The sequence below is a fragment of the Stegodyphus dumicola genome, chromosome 9 (genome assembly GCF_044657685.1).
Source record: "Stegodyphus dumicola isolate Sdum_Otavi_A_Nest chromosome 9, ASM4465768v1".
Taxonomy (NCBI): domain Eukaryota; kingdom Metazoa; phylum Arthropoda; class Arachnida; order Araneae; family Eresidae; genus Stegodyphus; species Stegodyphus dumicola.
The window spans coordinates 177,158,745-177,185,167 of NC_140776.1; the positions used below are offsets into that span (position 1 = coordinate 177,158,745).

Here is a 26,423-nt window from a genome sequence, read left to right on the forward strand (position 1 = left end):
ATTAAACTGCCATGTGATCTGAAATGGAATGCTGTATAAAAGCTTAAATGCGTTGCAACTCTCTCTTTTCTGTCATCCCTTCTGCTTCCAGAAGACTGTGCCTCCTTGCTGCAGAGTTTACTTTTCACATCGATTTTGTGTGTCTGCGCATACTGAAAAGTGTGCACATCTTCTGAAAGATTCTAACAGTGTTTATAGTGAAAAAAGTGTCAGCGAATATTCAAGTTTGGTGCTTTAATTTTGTGTTTAGTACTGTAAATTCTTCAGAAAAATTATAATTCAATGGTAATTATTTTGCAAATTTTTCAATGTTCAGTTTTCAGAAAAAAGTAAAATTTAATAATGAAAACAAGATCACATTCAAAAGAAAATGAAGAAGAAACTGAAACTGACACAATCAGTGTGGATAAATTTCCGTGAGCCATATTCGATGGAACAAATCATGACATTCCAATAAATAAATACTTTTTATTGTTTGAAAAGAAATGTGACTCTAAAAATGTCGCCGCGAAAGATAAAGCCTTACTGTTTTTTTGAACGTTTAAAAGACGAGCCCTTAGCATTTTATTTAAGAGAATATGTTGAGTTAGAATGGAAAGAAGTAAGGAATAAATTTCTTATGTATTTTGCTAGTGCAGAAACCATCACTTTTAGTGACTTTATTAACTGCACTTACTCCAAATTCACTGAGATTGACAAATATTATAGACAAAAGTTAAAATTGGCATAAAGTCTAAAATTAGATAACAAAATTATCATCAATATGTTAAATCAGGGTCTGCCTGAACAGCAGAAAATGTAAGCACAATCCAAGATTAGATCAACACTGCTAGGAAATTGTTTCTTAGTTCAAGTTTGTCTACCTCAGCTTCATTGGGAGAACAAAAATTTGCAATTCCAAGACCAAGTATACATCCAAGTTTTTACAAGTTTAGATGTAGGTTTTTAAGACCATTTTTCAATCCTAGGTATAATGTTCCACAAACATCGAGAAATTCCCAGCCACGTCAACTGTCTTATCTGCATAGATCATTTCCTTCTTTAAGTCTAAACAATCAAAATTGTCAACAAATCAAACCAAAAAAAGAAGTGAAATTATTTTAAAGTTAAGGTATAAATTAGTTAAAAAGAAGTCCTCGCAATTCTGGGCACAGGGTCTCAGTCAGGTAAATGTGCTATCTGAAAATATTTAAAATTCTATTGATGCAAAAATTAAACTTACTCAAAATAATCCTAATACTAAATTATGTTTATTATCCACAGGTCTTGTTGTAACTAAAGTAATTAAATTACTATGCAAAATAGGTAAAATTAGTAATACTATAGTATTTTATGTTGTGAATTCTAATTTATCTTATTTATTATTATCATTATCTTGTGTTTCCTTATTTAAATAGCAATTAAATTTAAATAATTATGAAGTGTATCAATTTAAATGCATGATAAGTAAAGTTATTCAATTAAATAAACATTCTCAGACTAAATTTGTATGTAAGAATAGTGTTAAGTACTAAAAATTTTTATAATTATGCTGAAAATAGTGAATTTGATCAATAGCAAAAATTATTAAGTAACTATAATCATATATTTGCTAAAAACAAATATGATGTGGCTGTATGAATATAGAACCTCCATGAGTATTCTTAACTTCAGAATTACCCATAGCCTCTCGATCCTATAGAGCCCCTAAAGATAGTGAAATTAATAGATAAATAGATGAATTATTACATTGCTAGTATCATGAAAACCATCTTTTAGTCCTTATGCTGCACCTGTAACTTTAGCTTTGTTAACTGATGATGAGAGATGAACAAGTATAATCCAGGTTATGTATTGGTTATTTGAAACTTGATCAAATTACCAAAACAGACTGTAAACCTATTCCTAGAATTGATGTTGTGTTAGATAAGTTAACAAATGCAAACATTTTTTCCACATTGGACTTAACATCAGGTTATTAGCATATAAAATTAAATGATAAAGTTACTGAAAAATTGGCATTTACTACAAATTTTGTTATTTATGAATTTACTAGATTATCTTTTGGTTGGAAAATTTTCTCAGCTGTTTTTCAAACAGCTCTTGGACAAATTTTAAACAAATGTCAGATTCAATTTCCTTTAAATTATTTTGATGACATTATAGTGTTTTCCGCACATTTTGATGAACATCTTAAAATAATGTTTGATATATATGAAAAACAGAATATAAAATTAAAACAACTAAGTGTAATTTTGCTAAAGAAAAAATAAATTTTCTAGGATATGACGTTCAAACAGGAAAATATTAGCTCAGTAATATTGAGGTTATTAAAAAAATTACAACCCCCCTAAATATGTTAAAGAATTACAAAGATTTTTGGGAAAAGTATATCATAAATTTATTCAAAATTATGCAATAATTAGAGCTCCTTTAACAAATTTACTTAAAAAAGATACTCCTTATAAGTGGACTAACGACTGTCAAATAGCTTTTCAAAAATTAAAAGATGTGTTCATTTCAAGACCCAGTCTAGCTTTGTTTAATCCAAAATATCCCTGTCATGTATTTTTAGATGCATCTAAAGAAGCTGCTGGTGCAGTTTTAGAACAAGATCCAGATGTTAACCTACATCCAATTGCTTCCCATTCTAGAAAATTAAGGTCTTATGAACAAAATTATGCAATTACTGAATCAGAATTTTTAGCAATTATTGATGCCATAGATAATTTTTATTATTATTTACATGATAATCATTTCACTGTACATCCTGATCATGCTGCTTTAGTTTGGCTTAATAATATTAAACATCCTACAGGTAGGTTATTCAGATGGTCTTCGAAATGATCTATGTATGACTTTGATATTAAGTACAAAAAAGGTTTTACTAATGTTGAAGCTGATACGTTAACTAGAAACCTTATTTGTCAACATTTAAGTTTGCAGGTTAATTTATTATCATTAGAAGAAATTAAAGAACATCAAAATTTAGATAATGTCTCTAATCCTAAGTATAAGAAAATTAATGATGTATTAATTACTAAAAAACAAGGATTATATAAAATTGTAATACCCATATCTCTCAGAACTAAATTACTCGAAAGGTTTCACTTACAATTTGGTGATATTGTGTCCTCAATGTCAAATTTATTATCTCTTCAATTATTGACCAGGAACTGTTCAAGATGTTAGAAATTACTGTAAACATTGTGAAGTATGTCAGTTTAATAAGAAAAGTAACAAAAAAGAATTGGGTTAATACAATTTTTACCATCCCTTGAGGAACCTTTTGAAATATTGTCTATTGATACTGTTGGTGGATTAAATTATTATAACTCTACTAAAAACTTAACATTATTATCGACCATGCTATTCAGTATACTTGGACTTTTGTTTCCAAAAGTGTAACTACTGATTCTTATACAAATTGTTTAAGACAAATTTTTCAAATTCAAATACCAAAGAAAATTTTAAGTGATAGAAATGCTGCTTTTACGTCTTCAAAATTTAAGCACTTGCAAGGTATATCCTAATTTTATAACAGTTATTTTTAAGTTAAAGCTAATCTCCTGTCTCTTGCAGCTTCAGCTTGAGTTTTTAGAATCATGTTAAATACAAATTACAAGGAGTACTATTTAAGTCGATGTTCCACTGACTTCGAGAGAGAGAATTAGAATTCCTGAATAGCGTGTGTTTGCTTACGTCTCTCTAAGCTGTTACTATGCTCCCGTATTACGTGCCCTTGATAGCTTCGCTAGCTAATTTAATATTAGAAGCCAACTTAGAAACTGTGTTAGCTTTGGCTAAATCTCTTTAGTTAGACATTAGCTAAGTTCTTATTTCTTACATTTTTGAGTTAAGCCTAAGGCTTTGTTGTACGTCCTGAGAAAAGGACCAATTTTATTTTGAGCAATAAAGGATAATTAACCCTTCTTGAGTTTAAGTTTCTATTTTTAGACTTGAGCAATTATTCACTTAGTAGTTCACTAGGTTTTTCAACACTTAGTTAATAGATAAAAGCAAGGAAACCTACAGTGATGCCCTAAGCATTTTTGATGAACCATGCCGTTGGAAAATGAAGACCTTCCAAATGTTGCAGTCACCAGCAAACCTTATGGAGGGATTATGTTTCATCGTAGAAACCATGTGAGCAGCTATGAAGCTAGCAATAACATTCGATGGCCAATGTTCCATGATGACTTTCTTAGAGCAGCTGAATCAGCATTTTACTTTACATCCCAAAAACCAGCTGCAGAAAGTTACATTTGCTACAGCTAACCTAAAATGCCAGGCCCTGAGTTGGTTCAAGGGTATCGGTTCAAGGGTATCAGGTTCAAGGGTATTGCTCGTTCAAGGGAACCGAGCAAAGTTGGAGGCAGAGCTAGTTAGTAAATATCAGACAAGCGTCGAAGCTTTGATGGACTTTATTCTTTGAAAAATTAAAATATTTAATTTATTGTATGGAAAAAAGCCAGATAAGGAATTAATCAAAGTGATTTTGCCTAGCCTGCTGCCGTCGATTCAAGATTTCCCGGAGGTAGAAAAATGGCCAGACCTTGGAAAACCTATTTCAGCTGGCTGTGAAGTTCCAAAGTAAATGAGCTGCTGAAAACACATGTTCAGAAAACTTCCGCCAGTATTCGAGGTTTTCGCCTTAACAGAAACCTCAAAGTAAGCAGAATTCTTACTGGCAGGCGGGGAAAGCTGAAAAAGAAGATAACAAGAAGACGGGTTAGTCAAAAGTATTTGGAGATTACAGTAAGAAGCTGCAGAAGCAAGGGATTTAAACTGATCAGGGCAGCCGAGAAGAGGGCCAGGTCAACCCCTGGAACAACAGGGGAAAAAAAAAAAAAAAAAAAAAAAAAAAAAAAAAAAAACCATTGGAAATTAAATTAAATATGGTAGTTATACAAAAATTGTTCCTTGCCGGAAATTCATATTTTATTGAACAACGTCCCTACTACTGCCTTACTGGACACTGCAGCGCAATGCAGCTTTTTGGAGCAAGACTTCTTTAAAAGGAATTTTCGCCATTACGATAGTTTAAAACTACAAGACAAAGGGAAATTGCTGCCTAAGGAAAACAGTGTTGTCTGCATTGGAAAAGTAAGGCTGCACATGCAAACAAAGAATGAGATATGAAAAGTTAATTTTCTGGTAGTGAAAGACCTATTAACTTCAGTTATTTTGGAGGTTGACTTTTAATGCACAGCAAGTGCAAAATTTAATTTTAAGAACTCTATTTTACAGGTCCAGATGGATACTGTTGAAGAAGAAGAGCGGGCCATGCCAGATGTTGACCTCAACCATCTTCAGGAAGAGGAGAAAAAGAAAATGAAAAATTTGGTAAGAAAATTTTGTAAATTATTCGATGAGAAACCTGGTTTCTGTCAGGTCGTGCAGCACGAGACAGATGTAGGAAACACTCCCCCAGTCCGGTCTAAGGTGTGATCTTAGCGATAAGACCACGTGAAGGAAGAAATCCTGGAACAGCATATTAAACAGATGCTGGCAAATAAAATAATTGTTCCGATTAGCAACTCCTACGGAAGCCCGGTAGTTTTATATAGAACGAAAAATGGCCTTGCATACCCAGATCTGAATTCATGGAGTGTTTTTTTAATTTGATACAACACTTACAGGAGAGTTAGAGGCGAGTCTGTTAAATTATCTGTGGCTTAAGCAATAATATACAAAATGAATCAATAAATTTGATAAGAAATGCAATTTTATGCAAAATTGTAGAAATAACAAAAATTACTAAATATTTCCCATTATTGGCAATTGTACTACAGGCATAAGTGTCTGTACGCCAACGTGAACTGTCTGTGCAGTCGATATTTGTGGTGGCAGAAAACTTTCATTAAAACCCAATACATTTAAATTTTTACACCAGAACAGTTTATTAACGATGTTGTTCTCTTTGAAATTGCAGCAACACTTTTGAGCAGATTTCTTTAAGTACCACCACTTCTTTTTAACTTTATTTTAGACTTTTCACATTATTGTTTTTCATTATTGGATACTGCAGTTTTAGGTCTAATATGGACTTTTTTCTTTCTTTCTGAAAGGGAAACGAAGTTTAAATGAATGCAGTTATAAAAGAATTTCAAAGTATTCGATAAATATAAAAAATTTATTTACATGGAAAAGTTAAGGCCAATAACTGAAGTAATTCTTATATATACAAGTCTTGTTCGAAACATCATAACAGTTTCAGTTCCCGCTTCAGAAGGCTGCCGCAGATTTTCTGCACAAGGGACAAGTACCATTCTGTAATTGAGATTTAAATTATACAAAATAATAAATAAAATATACTTAAGCATGGTTAAAAAAATTATGGGAGAACACAGACAAAATACATTGAATACATGAGATTGCATATGCAAGCAGATGTATGAACAATATCCACATACATTTATCTTTAAACGAGGATGGCATTTACTTACCATTCTAAACCACTGAAGAATACGTTCCTTAGGATAAAAATGGCTGCATGGCAAACATTTCGCTTTCTCCGTTTCACAAAGATCTTTTAAACACACACGAAAATTTATTCTCTTATCTGAGGAAGAAATGTAATTAAGAAATTTTTTAAAAAAAACCATTCTATAAAAGAATTTCATATAATCGTTTCATATAATCTATAAAGGAAAATATACTTGTTCTAACTTTAAAATTAAACTGATTTATTGAACTCGGTAGTAGTAAAAGAAAAATTATTCAGATTTCTACCATAAAAGTAAAATTTATTAAAAAATTTTTTCAATGTAACAAATTTCATGAATAAGTAAATCTTTCTTTATTTATAAATCAAAACAATTTCTATTATAAGCATTAATATACCATCAAATGAAAACAACACGAGCGTTCTTCCCTGCCTTAATGATCTAGCACCTCTGTTTTTGGAAAGCATAATTTAAGTATACAATTTTCTAACCATTATTTCTTATAATAATTAATAGCTGTATCATAATGGTTTAATGCTCTGTGCCCTGAAAAGTCCTTACCTGGCTTTTATTTTTGTGTGGGTTGTACACATATACTTCCAACTACAAAACTGTTTAAAATGATGCAAGTGTTCATATTTTGCAATTTAAAGTTGAAAGACATCAATTTGGTAAAAATTATGAAATTTTACTTTTCATATCTCCCTCCAGTTCCTATACTTGTTTGAAAAATTTCAGAATAAAACAAAAAAAATGCTTGAATCTCATACAACAAAACTGATAAAGATATTCGATATTAAAATCGGAGATCCTAATGAGGAGCTGTACACAAATGAAAAAACAAAATTTTTATATTTGTACATAACTAAAAATAAAATTTCAGTTAGGAAAAAGATTCTTAATTAATATGCATTTCTATGGATATTATTCTGAAAAATACTGATCAATATAAAATTTTGCAAAATGCAGATCTCGTATACAAAATCTTGTAGAATTTCTATTATATATAATTTCCATTACACACACATATAGACCATATCGACAAAAATCTTTACGTAGTACAGTACTCACAACTTATTAAAATTATTTTCGTTCCAAGCACATTCGAGTTTTATTACAAACGATATCAGTTTTAAACATTCAATGTAAAATAATAACTACCAATTAATTAATTAATTTAAAAGCAATAATTCAAAATTAACACAAAAATTAAACTATTTATGTAGTTTTGAAACTTGTTTTTTTACAAAACTATTTTTATAAAACAGGTGAAATTTTATCCCATACAAATGACTGTTCTATGTGTTCATATCCCCCTCAAATTGTTTAAAAAGTTTTTAAATTGCACACTGTAAAAAAAAAAAAAAAAAAAAAAAAAAAAAAAAAAAAAAAAAGGTCGCTCTTTACAGGCAAAAGTTTTGTAAAGTTACAGAAATTAAAACGTTACATGAGAATTTCCTGAAACGTAAACAGACCGAAATATAACTGTGTTGGAAGCAGACGATTTAAGAGTACACTTACAGGCAAAGACTAAGGTTTCAGTTTGGAACACTTGGATCAGGTAACCGATTGGAGAGCGGAGCGGGGGGATCTCAGCCAATCAGGAGAAAACAACAATAATTACTTTAAAGATAGTAGCAGATATATACATGGCTGCCTGTGTGTTTGTAACGTTCCTGAGCGTTAAGTAAATCTTTCATAATTACTGTTTGAAGTATTGTTATTTATTTTATGGATAATTCTTATGCACTTTACACTGTTATATATATTGATCCAGTATTTTAACATTTAGCCCTTGCTACTAGTACATATCAATACCCATAATATGTATTCTATTTAAGATGCTCGTAATATGTATTCTATTCTTTATACTTAACCAAAGAATATGTGTTCTATAAATATTCTTTGGTCTAACGGCAGGATGATTTGTACTAGAACGAGTATCTAGCAAGCACATGCACTATCTACATTGAATATAGTGCAAAATACTTATTCTAAATATAGATTTAATAATAGTATTTGTGATTGTGAATCCAATAAATTCAGCCTTCAATTGACCATTTTATTTATAACCAGTATTTTTTATACAACCAGCAGTAATTAATTGAAACAGTGATATCGTATTAATTTCGTATGAAAATTTTATAATTCCAAAATGAAGTAATTACATTTGATTAAAAATTTATCATATGATAATTTTCGTAATGTTTTGTTTTCCTGCCTAGGGGCAACTTCGTTATTCTATATATTTTAGTATATTAATATCAACAGGGAAAAAGTGAAAATGACCTAAAATATTTTTCTAGCAATACGTTAACCCATTTATGCCTAGCGCTCCATTAATGTAACGGTAGTTGTGAACAAAAACAACATATTGCACTTTATTCCCCAGAATATCATTTCATTAATATTTTATAAACTACAAGTTTTATTAAACTCTGTAACTGCCATTGCATATTTATAATGTTTTAAACATATAATATAACATGCAAATCATAAAGTAACTTCTTTTAAAAAAACAAATTGTGACTATGTGGAATTTTAAACCATTCTGTATGTGTATGTCAGTATTAAAAATCAATTAATAATAATAATTTTTTAATAAAACATTAATTTTAGAATTAACAATATAAACATACATAAATACAATGTCAATTCAAGCCACTTTTCCTTATAAATTCCTCCATAAGTACATGCGTCCCTTTAGGCAACTAGCTTTACATGCTTTGCCATGTTCCAGCAAACCAAATTATACAAATATGCAAAAAACTGTACTTTTAAGTTAATGCAAGATATAAAATTCTACATATTTGTAAGCTACATTAGTTTACTTACAGCTTGGTATTTAGTTATCCAATGATTTGCTAGTAACAACTAATGTAGAATGCAAATATCTTTTAAATAAAAGAAAATTAGAAGGGTCTGATTTTTAGATATTTTTAGACCTCTCGAATACGCATCGAGTGTGCTATCATTACATAACAAAGGCATGATGGGAGGAGGGAGAAAATACCTATACAGTAACTGAAGGTAATATTTCTTGCTTCTGTTATTGCTAATGCAAAAAGAAAAGCAACGGTATGAAAGACCTGAAGTGTATTTATAATTTAAGCAATTTGCAGTTGCAGAATGTCCAGTATTCCAAGGGACCTTTCTTAAAAATATTTATTTAAAAAAATATTTAAACATAAAATTTACAAACTTTGTAGATGTGGAATATCACTCTTAATTTATTAATTAATTTAATAGTATTTTGCATAACACTGGTAATAATTATTAGTTAAATTTTATGCAGTTTCTGATCTGAGTTTAACTTTGTAATGTTAATTTTATATATAAATTCAAATGTTCTGTTTGGTAAAGTAGAAATTCTGGAATATTTCAAAAAGAACAAAAATGTACTCTATCTATTAGGACAAGTGAATTTTTTTTTTTTTTTTAAAGCTGAAAACAAATTTCTGTGAAAAATTAAAATTATAATTCTAAATGCAAAACGAAGGAATAAATTTGAAAATTATCAGATAAACCCCAATGTTGGTAATTTTTGCAATTTTTTAGAAAATTTTTTATACTTTTCTGAATGAAATACGCTATTTTTTATTAATATTAATTACTACAACTAAATTACTGTGATTTAAATACATAATTTGGCTTAAAATTTATTTGAATTTAATTTTCTAATTTATTTCAATTGAGTATATTTCATATAACATAAGTCTAAAAATAAACTTAATTCTCATCCTGTTTACTGAAATAATTTTTTAAAGATAAATGTCATTTGTTTTCCTTAGATTTTTTTCATGAAGATACATGTTTATATATGTGGGGAGATAGAGGTATTACCATGTTTACTCACAGAATTTTTTCCCTTTTTTTTATTAATTTTATAGTAAGAAAATCGAGAGAGGAAAATTGTTCTATCAATTTAATTTTGAAAGACGTGATTACAGTAAGAATATACCAAATAAAACATATTTAAGGATTTTGTAACTAATTATTTATTTAAAAGAAACCTACTTTAATGCATTTGTAATATTAGCATTTCAGTACCTAATAAGATAATTTCATTCCTGCTTCCCTCTGCTTTTAATTTCATCCACTGCTATTATTGTCCAGGGCTATTCCCTACATCTCAAAGCATTTACTACTTCTAAAATTGCAGTTTGTGTCATCTTCTGAAGCATGCAAGTCATCACCATTCAGTCTGTCTTACCACATGCAATAATTTTTCAAACTTTTAAAATGGATTCGTCCACATACTCATTGTTTTTGTCATGCTAAGAAAGACAAACTTTTGCTTATTACCTGCAAAGGCCATGCTGAACCTTGTCATATCTAAGTGTTGGATTTTATGCCAGCCTAATACAAAAAATTACCCTTAAAGTGAGCAAGCACCAATCGATACTCACTCTGCAATTTTCACCAATCGATACTCACTCTGCAATTTTGCCACATCAGCTGCATAGTCAAATTCTCTAATTATTTATATAAGATTTGAGGCCTAATGAGTAGCAAAGATGACAGCAAGAATGGGAGAAATCAGAGTTATAGAGAAGTAGAAATGAGATAACTTATTAAATGTTGTAATTATGTGGATTCTTATTGAAATGCAAGTTTTTTTTAAAGAAATAAAATTATGATAGTTACTAGTAGCTTATCCATGATTACTTTGCATTTATATTCTTACTTTACAATTTTCTTTGGAAGTTAAAATTTTTTCCTAATTTTCCCCTCTCCATTTCAGATGATAAAATTAGTATATATATATATTATTAAAAAAAAAAAAAAAGGGAATACTGCACGAACAGCATTAGATAGCCCCATTTTTCTTGAAGCTGTTCACTGTTATTCTTTTATTAATCAGAGCCCATGCACCCAAAATCCAAGGCAAATTAGTTATTAAGATGAAAACGACACCTACATGAATGAATGTTTTAAAATTTAAGGGAAACTCACTGTATGAAAGACTGAAGGAAGGTGAAAATTAGGTAAATAATTTTAAAAATTTCAGAAGCCTGTGATAAAAAGAAAGCTAGGAAGAAATAAGTGAGTAAATACATTACTTAGGGTTTGAGATTCAGTGATTCATTTGGCACAAATTTCTAATATTGCTTTAGAAATTTAAAGGTAATAGATAATTTAATATTTTTTCAATGCTAGAAAATTTTTTCTGAAATTAAGTATACTCAGGGTTCGTACACATTTCTGCACATGGAAATTAAGCACTTTTAGGGACCATTAATGAAAAAAATTAAGGACCTATGAGCAAATGGGAACTGAATAAATTCAATTAAAAATATTATTCTATGCCTGAATTTCACTTTTGTAATACCATCCTAAAAATAAAATAGATCCCCAAGTAGTATGCATTATTACTAAACATGAATTAACATAATTATTAATAAGTTTAAGAATAAAATAAAGTTCATGCAGTTTATCAAGTAGCATTAAATATTTTACACTTATAATAGGTTGGACATATTTGAAAGATGATAAGTGACAATTACGTTTTACTAATAGTTAGCTGTATGTTGATTTTTTTATGTGTTATTTTGTCACATACTTGATAAGTCTAGATCAAAGGTTCTCAACCGGTGGTATGCAAGAAAAAAAATAGGTGGTACACAAAGAAGAAAAATATTTTTAACTATTTATTTCAAAAATTAAAATCCCAACATCCTAATTGAGTTTTTTTCTCTAACACTCGTAAATTTATGCGATCTGAGCTTTGTTCAAGATTGGTGGTGGTAGTAGTACTTTGTAGTGGTGGTACTAAAGGTTTTCAATTTTTGTTTAGATGGTACACATTAGTCAAAAGGTTGAGAACTGCTGGTCTAGAGGTTTAGTAAATAGCAGGTAGATTTTATGTCAAACGGCATAAGTTAAAATGAGAAGAAAGATCATAATCAGCATGATTCATAACAAAAGACTGAATGTTATCACCGCTACTGCTTGTCTAAAGAGAGACCTGCTAATTAGAACAAACTCGAAAGACCTGGTGTAGGCACGGTTAGCAAGTGTTGAAAGTTATTTAGACTCTGTTTGATGCAGTTAGTGTCATAGCTTTGTGCAGAATTCCAGGGATTGTAACACAGTTAATATACTTTCAGGTTCCAATAAGCCATTCAAGCACCAGAGGTAATAACTTATTTTGTATTATTTTAAGTCTTACTAGATGCAAAGAATAAGTTTTACTTGAATTTATGCATTTCTGTGTTTTATCTTGTAACCACAGTGAATATTAATGAAAGGAAATAATTCGCTTTAATATGTAGAGATAATTTTTAAGGGTAAGCAGTTAGTTATAAATAATTAAATTAGGTAAATAGGTAACCTTAGTCATTATGGATTTACATGGCCACTATTATTATTTTTTAACAATATTTGTTAAAAAAGCCCTATTAAAATCAAAATCTAATAAAATTTCACAGTTTAAAATACATGTAATTTATGACACTGATTCTTAAATGATATTAGAATAATTACACATTAAAAGCTACAAAACACTTATGTTTTGTAACAATAACACTTAATATTTATCCGTCATTTTAATTTGAAGACTTCTCAAAAACATTTTGGCTAATTTATATCGATTTCCTTCTCTTTAAGCATCTTTTCTAACAATAATTAAAGATTTGCCTCAATATGCAAACCAATGCTCTCACTAGTTTCTGCGTGCTTTATCTCCTAACTTGTCAACCACTCCATCATGTACCTATGAGAGTTTACTTGATTTGGTAAAAGTTAAATAGTCCCAAACCCCGATAGATGTGAAGCAAATTATCACTATGTCTGAAAGTAACTACAATATCAGACAAAGGTTTAAATAAGCCTCTTATTTAAAAAGAACTTCGAACAAACATAAAGGCATGTTCTGATGCTAACAAAGTCAATCACAATGACGTAATTAAACAAGAACAGTCAAATTCAAACTAAAAATGTGGATTAGTGGTCAAAGATTATACAATTTAATTTAATCTGGCTCAGTAACTCTACCATATAATGAAATAGAAATGGAAAATTATAGTAAAGGCTGAAATCATAAATAATTGGGTAATTTACATAATAATAACTGCACGTATCTTTGAAGAATAATTTTCTTTATGTATTCAATTTCTTTCTTCAACACGTTTCCTTTTCATTTTAGAATTTTTGGATTTAATTAAGGATTTCTGTTATTCTAAAAAACACTAAATGCATTTAGAATGTACAGAAAAAGTGGCTAATTTTATTTCTTTAGTAACGTGAATACTCAGAAGAAATGTGAAATATATATGGTAAAGGCCAGTTACAGAGCTGATGTAGCAGAATTTTTAGAATTAAATGACACACCAAACAACAAAATCTAGAAATGGCAAAACTTTTAGAATTTAGAGCTGGCATTGGAAGCATTTAGAAAGGCACTAGGCAACAGAATATATATCCAAAGAGATTGCATCAAGTGGGAAAATGCCTATGTGTATTTTGTATTTTGCATGGGCGCAGCCCCGGCCCCCCTAGCCGATTTAAATCGGCCACATGGCCAAAACGGGACAGGCTTGTCCAACACAAAAACGAGAAGCCACCGAGCCGGCCATGCTCAAAATTTACACAAGGAAAACCACAATTCAAAATTTACCTGAAAAGACTTAATATTTAAACAACCGAGAAACCAAAGCCCGAGACCCGAGTAACAAAAAAGGTTAAAAAAGGAAACATAACAAACACAAAATTACGAGAGCAAATGGTTGCAATTTTATTGCCTATGTGTATGGTATATTAAGACATATTAGATTAATCTTTTAAATTGCAAGTTTTCAATTTCTTTATGAATAAAAAAATCCCTTTCTATAATGCCTGCCCATGTGAAAAGATTAGAAGCATTTTTGATATTTTACATGCTTGTGTCTAGTGAAAAGTAGAGAAAATAAAGAGAAGATAAACATGTTAAGATTCTAATATCAGAAGTAAAACATTCAGATATTATATATTTTTTTGTTGTTGTTGTTCTTCCAGATGTTCTCTAAAAAGTAAGAAACTCATTGCAAACTTTCTGTAAAATACATCCATTACGTGTTGATACCATGGAGACATTTTTTAAATCTTCTAGAATCGTGGGTCTATAAATCTTGCCTTCAAATCCTTCTAAACTGCAATGTCTAAAACGCTAAAAAAAATTATCCCTACCATTTCTGTAACAGCAAAAAATCAGAAATAATTTTTTTTTGGGGGGGAAAAAAAAAAAAAAAAGGAGGAGGGAAGAAGTATAAAATTAATTTTATAGAGAAAACTGATGCACATTCTGAGAATTTTGAATATTCTGAGACAATTACATGGGAAAAACTCTTACTAAGAAAAAATTAAAAACAAGACATGTTTAATTAATTACATAACTAATTTTGCTTTTGCTAAGAGCTGTTTCGTAAATTGTGCTTTATAGCATTATACCTAGTTTATTTTTCAGATTCAAAATATTGTATAAGTTGCCAAAATGAAACTTTATAATATGACACCAAAAAATAAAAATGTTTTATTTTAATGTTATTTTTTAAATATTTCAATATATTACCATCATTTTATTGAAATTTATCAATGCTTTAAAAAAAACGTCGAAAAAGCCTCAAATCTCGGAATTAAAAAGTTTCTATAGAAACTAAGCTTAAAATCGCCAAAATGTTGAAAAGTCGCCAAATTTAGAACCGTTTTATAAAAGAATTCACATTTCCAAAAGTGAAAAGTTGTTTAAGAGCTCTTTATTAGAAAAAATGAATTTCGAAATGCTTATATTTCACTTCTTGCTTAGAAACTCGAGTATCCCATCATTTATATTAGAAATAGAAACAAATTGTAACTCATGAACGCATTCAAAAGATAACCATATATACAGCAGTGAATCGCCAAAAACATTCCTCCAAAATGCTAATTTCAAAATGGCAGTCGTAAAAACAGAGAGAAATTTCAGATGATTAAAATTAATGACCTTCTGCTAATTTTGGCCATAATTAAGGACTTTTAAGAACCAAAAATTGATTCCAAAAATCTAAGGACTCTTAAGGATTGTAGAAACCCTGAGGGCCACACAAAGAGTCGCAAAGAATTTATGAATGATAAAAGAAAAGATCAAAGTAGTCTATTGAATGTTTTATAGATACGGGATGCAGTACTATTCTAATGAAGACTTCCGTCTTCGAAATTACGATTGCCGATACAAACGGAAAGGGAAAAAAAAAATATTTGGAATCGAGAATGTATATCCCACATCTGCAGTGACCTCGTGTTAAAGCTCAGGTTTATCAACAAAAATCAAAACAACCCCAAATTTGTTTATCCTAAATGATCAGACACAGCTGCATGACATGTATCAGAAGAGATATTTTAATTTATAAATATCTCTCCCGATACATGCCATGCAGCCAACATTTATGTCATTATTTTAACATAAGGGTTGGCTTATGTCACAATAAAGTGATATGTCTAACATACGATACCCTAATAAAATTCCATTTGTGCAACTGAAAAACGAAATGGAGTGTGAACACATTAAGAAACCAATGCTATGAATGTTATATGCTAAGAAACCAATGGAAGTAACAGGATAAACTTTGTGCATGCTGTAACCCCATATATAAATCATGAACTGATATTATTTCAAAACACACATGGAAGTCCGGATTCAGTAAAGGAAGTTACTAATTGGTAGGGTAAATATTCCCAGTTATGAACACAGGACACAATTGCAGATTAAAAGGAAACCAGGGTAATAGATATAACAGAAGATTGGGAATTAAAGGAAATAGATATGCCTAGTATAAACAAAGATGATGAACAAAACCATGTATATTCTATTTCTCAAAATATTCAACCAATTAAGATAGCTGATATAAAATTTGCTGATGAAAGAACTGATATCTTGAAGTTATTAAATGAATTTAGAGATTGCTTTGCTCTTAATTTAAATGAATTAGGATGCATGGATGTAATAAAAATGGACATCAAGGAAACGGACGGAAGGAAGCCTGTAGCTTCTCGCCCCTACAAAGCAAATACAGCTGAACATAATGTGATAAAAGAAATTGCTAAATGGAAAGATAATGGGATAGTTTCCGAAACTAGATCCCCTTATCCAGCGTTACTAGTAAAGAAACAACCGGACAACATTGAGTGGTGATTGATTACTGCAGACTTTACAATTAGACAATAAAAGATAAGTTCCCTTTCCCTCGAATATTTGATAGTTTAGAGTGTTTAGGAGGATGTAAAATTTACACTACTGTGGATTTAATCCATGGCTATTTGCAAATACTGTTTAGAAGAAGACATTGAAGACAACGCTCAGTACTCCTGATGAAACAGGACAGTCCGAAAGAATGACATTTGGGTTTGCAAATGCTCCTGCTCAGTTTCAGCATCAAAAGTCGCATGTCCTAGGCCCCTTGTTGAATACTAAGGTGTTACGTTATGTAGATGATATACTTATTCCTGCAAAATCTTGGGAAGAGATGATTTTCAAATTACAAGAGGTACTAGAATGCCTAAGATGGGCAAATTTAATCTTGAAATTATTAACATGCGAATTTGTGAGTAGTTGATTTTTTGGGTTTTATTACAAAACGAAGGTGGTGTAAGACCAGACTGTTGAAAAATAAAAGCCATAACATAATTTCCAGAACCAAAGAATATACACGAAGTGCGAAGGTTCTCGGGTCTAACTGGATTTTTCAGACGATTTGTGCCGAAGTATGCAACATGGTGAAGATGGAAAATGGCAATCTTGTTTTGTTGCATTAACAAGAAAACAACAAAAGCAGAGAAGAAGTACCATTCCAGCAAATTGGAGTTAATAGCAATCGTATGGATGTTAGATAGGTTAAAACAGTTCTTAATTAGCATAAAATTTACAATTATTACCGACTGCCAAGCCCTTATGAATGCGAATTCATAAGGGCTTGGCATATGAATATGAATATGAATATGAATGCGAGGAATTCAAATTAAGGACTTCCTACCGAATTTGGTCGAAATCAATAACTTTTAAGGACCAGGAATAGATTCCAAAAAAATCTAAGGACTCTTTAAGGACCGTACGAACTCTGCTGAGGCTTATCCAGGGCCAGTGCTAGACATTTTGTGGCTCAATGCAGTCTCTGTGGGTCTGAAATTCCACTGCCAAGCTTCTGTCTAAATTCTGAAAATTTTGCCCCCCCCCCCGTAAAATGTTTGCCATTCCTTAATTTTGTTGCTTTGTGCTTCTCTAAACTCTAAAAATTTTGCCTCTCCTATATTCTGCTGCCCAGAGCGACTACACCAGCTCGCATTGTTCCTGGTCTTACCTGAATAACCAGTGAATAATTCTCAATTCAAGTAGCAGTAAATGAAATCTTTCAGCATATAAATATCATTGCATATGGAAAGAAATTTCTGTTAAATTTCTCATCAATGGACTCAGTACTTCACAGCGGAGTGAATATAAAAAGGTTACCCATGTTCTTTGGTATTCAGTTTCTAATATATTAAAAAAAAAAAAAAAATTGTTTAGACTTCACTGCCTCACTTCTCAAGTTGCAGTGTGTTGATACTTTCATTCAGTGATGGAAGCAAAAAACAATTATTCGCCAGGTTGGCATCAGTGCCAAAATGATATTACAAATTAGGATTCTCCACATATTTTATTATGGAAAAATATAAAATTTGTAAGCATAAAAAAATGACAAAGTGAAGAGAGGGGAAGGTTGCTGGTGATCGAAATATTTGGATTTTAGATCATTCCGGGTATCGGATATCAAGATTTTGTACTTTCTACTGAATTTTTCATTCCTACACTCAGTAAGAAAATTTCCTATTATATAGTATTCTCAAAAAGACCTCACAGAATTACAATTGAAGGGAAAAATCCATGTTGAATCATTTTAATTAAATTTATACTTTAAGGCCAAAAATCATGAATATTTCATTTTAAATATTTCAAAATATTTCATTTTAAAATTTGAGATTTTTTGCCAAAAATCTCAAATTTTAAAATGAAATACCTTCGTCAATTTTGCTGCATTATTATGAAAAAATATAAAATTTGTAAGCATAAAAAATGACAAAGTGAAGAGAGGGGAAGGTTGCTGGTGATCGAAATATTTGGATTTTAGATCACTCCGGGTATCGGACATCCAGATTTTGTACTTTCCACTGAATTTTTCATTCCTTCACTCAGTAAGAAAAATTTTTATTATATAGTATTCTCAAAAAGACTTCATAGAACTACAATTGAAGGGAAAAATCCATGTTGAATCATTTTAATTAAATTTATACTCCAAGGCAAGCCAAAAATGATGCCAAAAATCTCCAATTTTAAAATGAAATAAATTGCTCAATTTTTGCAGCAATTTATTTTTTGTGAGTATAAAAATTTTCCTAAATTTAACTACAGGGACAGAGGGACTTACATACTAAACTGGATTTAAAAACTTAAAAGTGCCAAATATTAGCATCATTTGAAATATTTTTGTATTACAATACATCGTTTGAAATCTGGACGTCCAATATCCAAAGGTATGGACAACCAGCTAAAAATACATTAAAAATACAGAATGAAAGAAAGAGGAACAGTTGTTAATTTATTATATTCAATAACAAAACTAGGCTCATCAAGGATTACTCATGGTTACATGAAATCAAAGTAAAAAATTTTATGCGTTTGGTAAGTTTCTGTTTACGAAAAATGGCCAACAGGAAAATTAAAGTACTAAACAACTCTACAAGCAATTCAAACAGCTTAAAATTAAGAGTTCTGAAAATCATGTTGAAAAGATAATAATCGGGTAAAAAATGCTAAGCTTCGAGCATGTAATACTACATGGATTTTACATGGCTTTACATAATTTTTTCATTATACCAAAATCAGAAAAATGTTTTAATAAAATTAATGCATGTTTTACAGCCAATGGAACTCAAAAGCATGAAACCGACTACAAATCAAACATTTAATGACATTTAGAAAACAAAAAAACATTAATTACTTTGAATAAAAAGGGGATAAATGCCTTAAAAAACAGTTTTTGAGAAAGCATGTCTTACTAATTTCTTTTCTCCGAGGAAGAAATTATAAATCAGTATTACCTTAAGAAACACACTACACAGATGCAAGTATTTAGCAAAATATTCAGGTATGATATGAATCTAATAGTTGTTTTAATTAATACAATTTGATGATAATTAGCATAATGGAATAAGATAAGCACAGGATATCATAGTACAGAAATGTTTCATTATAAGTAAGGAGGAAAAAAAAGTTTGATGTGAAGTTAAATGATTAAAATGGAAGCATATAGAGTTAAAATGCTTACCAATCTGCTCCTTTGATAGTTACATTTTCAGTTCAAGCCATTCGTAACTGTAGGAAAAAAAGGAATTATAATTAATAGCAAGAATTAATCATAAACATGCCACAAGAATGGGTGTTATTTAAACATGGAATCGTTAAATATTCTTAGCTACTTAGAAAGAAAGTGAAAAATTGCTGTAAGTCATAAAAAATGTGATTATTCAAAGAGTTTTATATGAAAAACAAAATAATTAAGAAATAATTTAACTATTTTAAAGAATGTTCCTTCAACAAGAATCCGAAATTTATTAAAAGGTTTATTTAGCACATTTAAACTATCATTTTAATAACATGATTAAAATTTTGGTGGTTACCTTCATACATATATATAGTTGGTAATCATGAATCAGTTAGGAGTAGATAAGTGTAGAGAATAATGTTACATCAGTAACATTCATGCAAGGAAGTGGACACAAGGATTCACAATATTGCGCTTTTCGCAACATCCAGATATTCAGATCTAAAGGACTATTTTAAACTACTAAAATTTTAAACCACACAAAAGGGGAAAAATGGGGTAGCTATATCTCCTTATCTACTGGGCCAATTGACAAAATTCAGATTGAGTTTTCTTACATTTAAAAAACAAGACTTAACAGTTGTTCTAACAAAGGTATAACTTCAACACAAAATCAGACTTTTCTGAAAAAACATACAATTTTTTTTCTATATTTCGATTCTACACCTCAAATTATGCCAAAATGCCAAATTTTGTAAAAATATCATGCATAGTTTTTTAAAAAATCAGCTCTTAAAATGTTAGCTACTCACTGTTAATTGAATTTGGTAGATATTTATAAAATTTACTTGATTTTTCTAAAATTAAATTTACTTGATTCTTTCTTTCACAATCCAAAATTTAGTTTCAATCCAAATAAAATTTGCACACTTTTTCTGATTTATTTTTTAAATTTGTATTTCTTAACAATTTTTATAAATTTTTTGAAAAAAAATCTGAATTATAACCTATAAAATTTTTACGATCATCTTTAAAAGTAGAAGTATTTCTAGGTATATCTTCAAAAATATTAGTTTTTTATTAAACATTTCTGAAGACACATATGAATTTATATAATGGCCGCACTTTGAAATTTTACATCCTTTTTTGGCGGGGGGAGGGAGACATTACCCGTAACTATGGTTTCCAAATTTTGTTACGATCTTCAATGAGTTTCCACATCTATTTTTAACTTAGCAATTCCAAAAACAATTTTACAGAAAATTAATCAGATGAAATCCTTTCAATTTTACTTATGTTGAACAATAAATACAGTACAAAGTCCGAAATCCAGACGTCCATTATCCGGAATGATCTAAAATCTGGACCCCAAAGCCACAAACATTTTTTTTTTTTTTTTTTAATGCTTTACGCATGCGAATTTGATTTTTTCTTCCATAATAAAATATGGAGATTTTCACTTGAAAATTCCAATTCTTAATTTCCCTTAAGGCACTAAATAAAATACCTTGTTATGGAAAAACAATCACGTAACGGCGGTATCGAGTGCCGGCCCTAGATAAAGCCTTAAGTATATGTGGAAGTTTATTTATTCAGGACTCAGATTATTTTGAAGCATGTGCAAGAAATAAACATAGGTATAGTTGTTGTGTAATTTGAAGAAAAAGGCTAGAGGGCGCTGTTGCTCGCTTAGTTGTAAGAGAATAAAGTTTGTTCATGTTGAAGGCGGCGGCCTAAGAATACGCTCTGTATATAGTAATTAAAATATTGTTAAAAATGAAAAAGTGTTAAAATTAGTAAACCCACTGAACCACCATTATCTGACTTGGAGATGCACAAAATTATTAGATGGTGCATCGGCGTAAGGAATTAAGGCTTTGTGAAGATTTTAGGTGTTCGATCCAAGTGTTTCGATTTCAATGGATATTTCATATTCAAGGGACAATGGAATTCCAAATAAAGGTAGGGAAATCTTAAATTAATTATTTAGTGATTATTTGTAGTACATTAGTAAGTATTTATTATTGCTGTCGTGGGTGTATTTAAATTAAATAAAATGGAAGAGAAGTTAGATAGATTGAAACGTAAACGTTCCACATTGAGATCGTCTGTTAGTAGGTTAATTAAAGTGATTGAAGATAAATTAAAAATTGAAGGGGATGAAAATTTGATTAAAGAATTACGAGAATTGTTTGAATTATTAACCGAAAAGAAAAATAATTTGAGAACGCTTGATGATGAAATACAAGAGTTAATTGATGTTAACTTAATTGAAGAAGATTGTAGTATAAGCGAAGAATACAATGGCAAATGTATAATTGCTTGTAGTCAAATTAAGCAGTTTCTAGGTGCGGTTACCGCAGTACCGCCAGCGAGGAATCCCCAAAGTTCTGATTTAAACCAGTCTAGTGGTAATGGAATTTTGCATGTAATTTCCAGTTCTAGTGGGAGTAGTACGCTGAAATTACCAAAATTAATGATTGATAAATTTTGGGGAGACCCCAAACAATGGAATGAATTTTGGAATAGTTTCGAAAATTCGATACATAAAAACGAAACGCTTTCAAAAATACAAAAATTTGTATACTTAAAAACATTCTTAACGGGACAAGCTTCGAATGTTGTGTCAGGCTTTGAGTTAACAGAAAGTAATTATGATAGTTGTGTAGCATTACTAAAGGACAGATATGGTCGAAAAGACCTGATCATTAATTCATTCATGAATAAAATTCTCAATTTAGAAGCTGTTAAAAATTCTGCTAACGTAAAGGCTTTACGTAAATTATATGACGAATTAGAAGTTTCGATTCGTAATTTGGAAACTTTAGAAGTAACTTCTGGCTCATATGGACATTTGTTAATTCCAATATTATTAAAATTAATTCCGGACAATTTAGTTTTGGAATTTAATCGGCAAAGAGGATCGAAAGATAAAGTTGAAGTTTCGGAATTAACACAATTTATTAAAACGGAAATAGAATGCAGGGAAGTTTCAAATCTAGTATTAAGCGAAAGGAAAAATCCTGTGCCTCCGCGAGTCTATCAATCAAAATATGAAACTAGAAAATATATAAAAAATACACCCACGGCTGCATTTCATACTGCAGTTAACCAAAAATGCATCTTTTGTGATAATTTGCACGAGTCATTTAAATGCGAAGTGAGTGTTTCTGATAAATTAAAGAAACTAAGATTCGAAAACCGCTGCTTTTCTTGTTTTAAAAAATTCCATACATCAGAAAGGTGCAGAAATAAAACTAAATGTAATAAATGTGGCGGTATGTATCACAATGAATCGATTTGTACTAATAAATCCCTTGTAAACAAAAAGTTGGAACAAGGTTATTCCAAAAATGAAACTGAATCTCTGACTTTGAATTCTGAGGAAAGAAATAAAGTTCAAAACTTAAAATTGATTGCTTCTGTTCCTCAAGGTGATAATAATAATGACTGTAATTCTAGGGAAATATTATTACAAACTTGTACAGTTTATGCTTGTTCTAAGTATAAATCAAAATTAACTAGATTAATTCTTGATCAAGGCAGTCACAGATCCTTTATAACGAAAAAATTGGCCGACCATTTAAAACTTACTCCAATCCGTTATGAAAGACTTTCTGTTTATTCATTTGGTGCGACGAAGGCAATGAATCATTCCTATCCGGTCGTTGAAATCGAAATTCAGAATTGGAAACAAAATAATAAAATAAAAATTGAATGTTTGATCTCGGATGTTATTTCCTCGGCGTCCATCAGTGTGCCTAGTAAACAAATTGCAGACTTCATGGAGCATATGGGGTTGCAGATCGCCGATTGTGCAAGAAAAAATAATAGATGTTGAGATATTAATTGGAGGGGATGAATTCTGGAATGTAGTTTATTCTGAAAGAATTAAAATATCTGAAGGGTTGTACGCAGTCAGTTCTGTGTTTGGTTGGGTTGCCGCAGGAATCCAGAAAAATAAAACAAACAAAAATTGTTCTGAAAATTTAGCGGTAATGACAAACACTGTTGTGTTGAAAGATTTAAAAGGTTTTTGGGAATTAGAACATATGGGAATTAATGATTCTGATGATTATTCCGATATTGACTGCGAAACAGACCAGTTTGAAAGAAATTTGCAGTTTAAAAACGGAAGATATGAGGCAAATTTAATCTGGAAATACAGTCCGAATAATCTAGGAAATAATTTTGAGGTAGCTAAGAAACGATTCGCAAACTTTCACAATAAACTAAGTAAAACTCCGGAGATTTTTCGGGAATATTAAAATATAATTGAGAACCAGATATTAGAAGGAATTGTGGAGGAATGTCCAAATAATGATACAAATTTGGGATATTTTATGCCTCACCGAGCAGTGATACGACCTAGTGAAACTACTAAGGTAAGAATTGTGTACGATGCTAGCTCAAGGACAGAGGACACGAATTCGTTAAATGACTGCCTTGAATCGGGACCTAATCTAAATCCAAATATACTAGACATTATGTTAAATTTTCGTAAGTTTAAGATAGCGTTTTGTGGAGACGTTGAAAAAGCCTTTTTGATGATAGGAATTGCTGAAGGTGATAGAAAATTTCTAAAATTTCTTTGGTTTAATGAAAATAATGACTCCTTTAAGATTATGCAAATGTGTCGCGTAGCTTTCGGTTTGACTATATCTCCTTTCATTTTGGTCGCCACTATAAAATATCACATTCGAAAATATAAAGATAAAATGCCAGACAGTTTCCAAATGTTAAATTCTTCTGTCTATGTCGATGACCTATATTTTGGAGCAGGAACGGTTGAAGATGCATATCGGTTATCTGTAGATGCGGTTAATATATTTAAGGATGCTGGGATGAATTTCAGAAAATTAAGAACTAATTCTAAAGCATTAAACGATTTATGGGTCTTAAATGGGATTAAGGAATCAGATAACAAATTAACTAGTGAATCGAATTTCTTAGGCATGATTTGGAATTCCATTGAAGACAATATAAAGTTAAATTTAAAAAATTTAATTGACTTTTCTTCTGGAAACGATTTTGCTACAAAAAGGAAACTTTTGCAAAGTATCGCCCAAATATACGATCCATTTGGATTTATTGCACCCTTTGTTATTCGGGCAAAAATTATTATGCAAGAAATCTGGTGTTCCGGTTCTGACTGGGATGAGGTTCTTCCTGCAGAGATTAAGGACAAATTCAACATTTGGCGGGAGGAACTTAATGATTTAACTGAAATATCGATTCAGCGAAATTTCTTTGATGACGATCCAATGAATATAAGCCTTCACCTATTTTCGGACGCTAGTCCTAAAGCATATGGGGCCATCGCATATTTCAGATATTGTACGAGTGATTCTAAAATTAAAACTTCCTTTATCATGTCGAAATGCAGAGTTGCACCTTTAAGAGCAATCACGCTTCCTCGTTTAGAGTTAATGGGAGCACTCGTGGCTGCTTGAATGTATAAATATTTGAAAAAATTGTTTGGTGATTTAATTGAGGATGTTTATTTTTGGAGTGATTCCGAAATCGCCATTACTTGGATTAAAGGTTCGCCAAATAATTGGAAACCATTTATCGCCAATCGTGTTACAGAAATACAGAGTATATGCAACAACAAATTGTGGAACCACTGCGAAGGAAAACAAAATCCTTCCGATTTACTGAGTCGAGGAATTAGTGCTCAGTCACTAATTAAGAATGATCTGTGGTGGCATGGGCCACACTGGTTACGTTTTCCTACTGAAAACTTTCCAAAACAAAAGAAATTAAAACCAAATTCAGAATCGTTGGATACTTTAATTCAGTCAAATAGTTAAACAGTCAAAATAATACTTTTTCTTAAAAGTATTATTTTGACTGCACCTGTAATTAACAATGAATCCCCAATTTTGCATATAGAAAAATTCAGTTCTTTAGGAAAATTACTTCGAATTACTGCCTATGTATTTAGATTTATTGGGAGACTTCGGAAAAGGTCTACAGAGAATGGACCTTTAAGTGCTTTTGAGATTAAAGCAGCTGAACATTATTGGGTAAAAATTACGCAACGAGAATCGTATCAAGCGGAAATAATTAAGTTATCAGATAAAAAATCAATTCTCGATTCTTCCATCTACTCCCTTAATCCAAGGCTTGATGAGGAGGGAATTCTTCAGTTGAAAGGTCGCATTCAATTTGCAGACTGTCACGAGAATTTAAAACATCCTATTCTATTACCCTCAAAATGCAAGTTTACCGAGTTGATCATCACGGACTCGCATGAAAGGGTATTCCATGCTGGAGTTAATTCGACACTAACTCAGATCAGAGACAAATATTGGATCATTAAGGGAAGACAGCGTGTTAAGACTATCATCAGCAAATGTGTGATATGCAAACGATATAGTGCTCGTCCTGGGGTACAGGATATCGCTCCACTTCCTCCAGACAGAATCCAAGAGTCGCCTCCATTTGCTGTGACCGGGTTGGACTTCGCCGGTCCATTTTTTACGAAAGACAGGCAAGGTAAAGTTTACATGCTGTTGTTAACGTGTGAGGTCACTCGTGCCTTACATATAGAGATAGTAACTGATCTCAGCACTGAAAGTTTTTTGCTAGCTTTCCAAAGATTTTTAGCTCGCCGAGGACTGTGTACCATCGTGTACTCCGATAATGCCAAGACTTTTAAAAGAGCTGATAGAGAACTAAA

At 30.7% G+C, this 26,423-nt stretch overlaps 1 long non-coding RNA gene across 3 annotated transcripts in view; it reads right to left on the reverse strand.

The window, feature by feature from the left end:
• Positions 1-26,423, reverse strand: part of LOC146995566 (uncharacterized) — a 61,873-nt gene that overhangs the window by 19,314 nt on the left and 16,136 nt on the right. For 2 of the 3 annotated variants that reach the window (XR_015043150.1, XR_015043151.1), the window contains exons 3-5: positions 19,742-19,788; positions 6,429-6,544; positions 6,124-6,252 (exon numbers count right to left, since the gene is read on the reverse strand). This is a non-coding gene — a long non-coding RNA (uncharacterized LOC146995566). Of the gene's footprint in view, positions 1-6,024; positions 6,044-6,123; positions 6,253-6,428; positions 6,545-19,741; positions 19,789-26,423 lie in introns of those variants that run through there. The other variant, XR_015043152.1, reaches the window with a different exon arrangement.